The following is a 5,778-nucleotide window of genomic DNA, read 5'->3' on the forward strand; positions in this document are numbered from 1 at the left end:
AGAATAGTCAATTATCAGGTGCACAGAGATCATTCCAGTCACCAATACCAAACAAGTATGGAAAGTTTCATACGTAAAAACAAAAAAAGGAAGCAAAAATGAAACCTTAAGGCCATCCTTGCGGCGAGTCCCTGCATATACACAGCCACCGCCTCCTTCACCCAGCTAGCCCAAATTCGTATTGCCTGAATACGTGATCTATTTATAAGATAAACAAATGCAGTTAGCAAAAATACGCATTCTAGAATTTCTACTAACAATTTCTAATATTCATATATTTAATATTCGTACTGTTGTCTGGCTCCTCCACTTCATTGTCTTCAGTGCGATTATCCATGAGACAAATCTGATCTAAAGAGGGGAACACACGAGTAATATGAATAAAATATCGCATACTCAAATTACAGTACCTTTTAATTACATTACATGACTTTGTTTCTGAATTAAGATTTTTACTGTCAGGCTTGGCAATGAGGCCTACTAAATCCCTTCACCGGGAAAGTGAGAATGGGCTTATGTCAGTAAACTTACCCTTGTCCAGCTCTTCCACTTTGTCCTCTTTATTCAAACTAGCTGGAATGTTGACATCCAGTTGTTAGGGACGTCCTGCTCCAGCAGTTTCTCTAGAGCAGGGAGGACTTCAGAGACTGGAGGGTCTTGATGATCATGGATCTCGACAACAACACATCCCTGTTGTCCTAGAAGTCTGACCTACAGATGGAATATTAATAACGAAGTGGAAAAAATGCTCAGTAACAATTATGGACGATTTAGACAGTGCTATCTTAAGTATGTGAACAAGTGATTTTTTTAAATTGTACACAAAAACATTCCCTAATTAAAGAATCTCCCTTGAATCAAAACTTCAATCATCTTCTGTGATTGTACCATCATTAAGTCTCGATACAATGCCGCCTCCTTCTGGCAGACTTCCTCAGCCTTAGCCAGGTTGTATTTCCCAGCTTTTCGGCGGAAAAAGTGAAGAGGACGACATCCCCAGAACTTTGGTCTCCCTGCCTCTTCTCTCCCTATCTCATCGGCAGCAGCACCAGGCGTCTCATCGTGAGGATGAGGATGGTGTTCCGGCCTGACGGGGGAGTATTTGAGCAGCACACAGGGCTCGGGTTCGTGTGCATGCTCCCGTTTAAACGCTTTCTTTAGTCTTGAAAACAGCCCCATTACAACAGGTTTTTTTTCCACTCAGAAAAACACTACACTAAAACTTCAACCAACAAAATGAGTTCTAAATTCGAATCCTTTAAATAGTAGGGCGACACGTTCTAAAAGTTCGGTGACGTCACAGAAGTCACGCGCTGATTTTTTTTTTTTTTATTACTATTTTTGAAAAGTACAAGCATTATAACATAGATACAATTATACATACATACAAAAATAATACTACTACTAACAAAAGAATGTACATTCAGATTTGCCAGGGTTAACAAAAAAACATAAAACAATAAGTGTACATCTTAAGACACAAACACTCTCAAAAAGGATGTGTTAATTATTAACACATTTCTTGTGTTATGGCTATTTTAACACATTTTGTGTCATTTTAAGTTGATCATGTGTGAAAAATAAAAAGAGCGAGCGAGCGAGAAACAACACACTGTGTCCAACACAACATGTGTTAGCTGTCATCCAATCACATTGCTGCTTCGTCACTCCGCAAGTTGAGCAAGTTCGCGCTTCTTTTCCAACGGTGGATGACTTGGATGCACAAATGTAAGGTACTTGGATTTATTTGTTATTACAAATTGTCAAATGTAAAATTGCTATTTTTCGACGGTCAAGGGTAAAATGTGAGAGACCGTGTCGAACAGAATAGCAACCGCGTCTGATAGTTAACGTTAAGTTAGTGCGTCACAAATTGTTTTGATTTCTTCTCATAAACATTTTGTTTTTGTTTTTTTTTTCGATTTGTTGTAAATTACATGTCTGATAGAATGCTACAGCTAGTATTAGGGGGATTCTCTTAACGAGTTAGCAATGAAAGCGGTGAGGCTTTGTCAATCTGTCGCCTCTCTTTCGTTAAACAACAGAATGTAAGTTATTGTTGTTTTGTTAAATGCCCTAAATAGTAACATGATTTATCACGGTAACGTTAAAATTTTATTCACATTCGGAGTACTCTATCTCAAAAAGGTGTGTTAATTTGACTATTTTAACACGGTTTGTGTCATTTTATGTATGTGATTGACACAAATTGTGTAACTATAACACACTGGTGTGTAGAAAATGGGCAGGGATAACACAAAATGTGTTGTCCTTAGCTAAAACACAGAGGTGGGTTAAGAAAGCACACAGGTTGTGTTGTTTTCAGAGAAGGGACAGTCAGTTATTTTAATGTCAGATTTCGAGAGTGTATCTTTGTTATACGAGACAAACAGATTCTGTTTTTAGAGCTGTGTACTGTAGCATACTATTTTTACTATTTTTATGGCAGAAGTCGTAGAAGTACGAAATTCAGCAAGACTCTTAGTTGAAGATGGGCAGCCTATTTGTCAGAGGTATCGGAAGTTTATGCTAATTTGACGTTTTCGTAAATAAATAGATATTCTTCATTCTCACACTGCTTGTTAAATACTGTTTTACATTGTGAATGTGAATATTATGCTTATATATAAAACAGATTTGTGTTTTTGTTTGCTGTTTGCAGCTTCAAATGGAGAGACGCCAAAAACACTAGTGACTGTATTACTTGATGAAAAGGAGATATGCAAAAACTTCAGCATCTCAAGAGTGTAGCAGAAATAATTGATGCTTCCAAATGTCTCCTACCATGTGCTGCAGAGTACCACAGAATTTTGAAATTTAATGCTGATTTTAATGAATTTATTGACACTGACCTAACTGAAAAAGTGGAAAACAAGGATAAGTTTCAAGTTTTGTTTAAGTCAATTCAGAGAACTGGATCACAGGCATTGGTATGTAATTTCACTTGTAATATATAACTAAAAATGACCTGTGTGTCATGTATATAGATTCTAGAATTATTGTACTTTCCTTAACCATTAAATAATAATATTGATTTCACTTATTTGTTTTCCTTTAAGAATGGAAAGGGGATGCCGATGCAGCCAGTCCAAGTCATCAATAGAAAGTATGTATGTTCAAGGAGGACTTAAGAATAGAATACAAGTAATATGCTTGAAGTTTTTTTTTTAAGGTTGCACCAAAGAACATACCAGAACCTGGTTCAAGTAGTCAACAGAAGGTTTGTAAGTAAGTGCTGAAATAACAGCACTCTGTTCACTATTTGTATTACTCTGTTTGACTTTGTTTGCCCATTCCAGAGAAAATTTGTACATTTTGCCAGTTCATGTTGACAAGTGTCTTCATAAGTGAGTTTAACCAGTTCATTCAAAGATGCAAATTCATTCTGAAACAGTATAAGGAAGTGACTTTGAGTAAGTGAATCATTAACTCATCTAATTAGAAATACTTTGTGTCTCTTATATTTCCAGCGCCAACGTAATAGAATTGATGTAGACACTCTGCGAGCACTAATTGAAAGCAAAGGTCTGAGTATATTGAAGGATTATGAAGCTTCAGGAATGCTTTCAGAGACATCAAGAAAAGTCCTTGTGAAGATAGGTGTCAGTGCGTTGGTGGAACAAAGTGGATTGTAAGTTTACAGTTGAGATAATTTCACTTTTGAAAAAAGTTGAATTATGTAATTCCATGTTTTGTCTTTATTTTACTTAGTTACCCTTGTAATGATGAGAAGCGGATGTTGGCAGAAAGTGTAGTAACACTGTTTCCTTCTCTGAAGATCAAGATGGGAGAAGAGAATGAAGGATTTGTAAGTTGTACTTATTCAAACACAAAGCTCACTTGTAATAAATGCAAATGGAATAGTAAGTGTGACAAACAGGTTACAAATAAAACGAAAATTTAGTGCACATTTTTTTAAATGACCAATATTAGAGTTTCTCAAATAGTAGATACACTCTGCTAGTTTGCTTGTCACACATCATAGGTTTTTGAGTTACAGTTGTTGTCCTTCCCTCTCATCCAGGAACATTTCTATGACCCAGTCTCCCACAGTGGATTTATTGAGATGAGACTTAGAAATCTACGGAGGAAACTTTTGTGATGATCAGCGTCGTTACCAACGCAAACGTAGTCGAATCAGTGATTTGTAAATATAAGTAAGACATTAGCCTACAAGAGTCAGGTTCAAACAATGTTTCATTGGAAATTGGGAAGTCCATTAACAGAAAAAATATCCGTCCCAAATGATTTTCCAGTCATGGTTGGATCTTTGGAAAAAAGTGTTCTGTTTGTTGAAAGCATGAAAGACTTTGGCTATGAACTTGACACATGTAGCACTGTTCATGTTTCTCACTCTGTTAATGTGTTTGGTCAGACATTTCAAACTGGTTGTGTACTTGCTTTAAACCGTGACTGAAGAGAAGAGTATCTCTTTGGTGAAGTTCTACGCATAGTTCCACAATGTGAAAAAGGAATTGTTTTAGTTTTTCTTAGAGTTTTATCACAAATGTATTTTCACACACACTTATATGCTTATGTAGTCAAAAGAACCAATGAATACAAAGTTATGAATTTGAGCAATGCTGCTGATATAAAACCACTTCACATAATTTCTTGCAAAGAAAACCTATTTGTAAATCCAAAATATAAAATTGTTTAAAAATGTCTGTATGCAATTCCGATGACATGTGAATATGATGACATGAAGCTTTAATAAATGTATAAATTAAAAAATATATACATTTTGTATTGCATTCATTTTAAATGGTCAAAAATAGCACATTTATGACACAAATTGTGTGATTTATGACACATAAGTCACTCCCTGTGTTAAGAATAATAACACACTGATTGAGTTAAAGTAACAAAATGTGTTGTCCTTAACTAGACACACAGATGTGTTAAAATATAACACAAGTTTGTTTTGAGAGTGTAGAACCAATTATAAATACATACAAAAATAAAACTACTGCTAACAAAAGAATATACATTCAGATTTGCCAGGGTTAACAAAAAAAACATAAAACAATAAGTGTACATCTTAAGACACAAAGGATGAATACAGGGATACAGTTTTCATAGCTTTTACATTAGTAGAGGTATTTATAGGTTCCATATATTTGTCCAAATCAATTTTAACTGAGGTTTAGAGCCAGTAAACTTTTGTTGAATGAATATGAATTTTAGCTAACAGAAATCACAAATTAATTCTCTAATATTTAAGAAAGCATCTCTTAAACCAAAATAAAAGTCACTCACAAAATAAGATTGGATGAATGCTAAAAATCTGATGAAAATGTTTCGTTATACAAAATGTTCAGATTCCATAAATAATATCATGCTGTGGAGAAAAAGCTTGTATATGAGGGACAAGAGCATCTTTTTATGAAAATGAGAAAGTTTGATAGGGATCTTTGAAACATTACAATTACAAAACGGTAGAAAATTCAGGCCACCAACTTTAGAGAGAAAATATAGTCTGGGATAATATTACAGAGTGAAGAGGGACCTTTGAGAAACATTTTGTTGTTTAATGTAGCAAAGTCCATTCTACCCCCTGTTTTGCTGGATTCATTAATACTGATTTTTTTTGAAAAAAAAAAAAAAAAAAAAAAAAAACAGAAGGGGAGGGGTGCTTTCGAAAACCCTTTCTCTCCAAGGTGAGGTTAATTGTAGTCTAATCCAATGTAACATTAGGTCTATTAACAACGCAAATATAATAATCTGTCTTTTTAAGCAAGTTAATGGATGTGACATCATGAAATGGTTTTAAACAAA

At 34.7% G+C, this 5,778-nt stretch overlaps 1 long non-coding RNA gene across 1 annotated transcript; it reads left to right on the top strand.

Moving 5' to 3' along the window:
* The first annotated feature begins 3,493 nt into the window (after positions 1-3,493).
* LOC122348400 lies at positions 3,494-4,076 on the top strand. The gene is made up of 3 exons (XR_006251323.1): positions 3,494-3,631; positions 3,712-3,808; positions 4,025-4,076. It is a non-coding gene; the product is annotated as an uncharacterized LOC122348400 (long non-coding RNA).
* The last annotated feature ends 1,702 nt before the right edge of the window (positions 4,077-5,778 follow it).

This window comes from Puntigrus tetrazona, chromosome 7, assembly GCF_018831695.1.
Source record: "Puntigrus tetrazona isolate hp1 chromosome 7, ASM1883169v1, whole genome shotgun sequence".
In the NCBI taxonomy this organism is placed as follows: domain Eukaryota; kingdom Metazoa; phylum Chordata; class Actinopteri; order Cypriniformes; family Cyprinidae; genus Puntigrus; species Puntigrus tetrazona.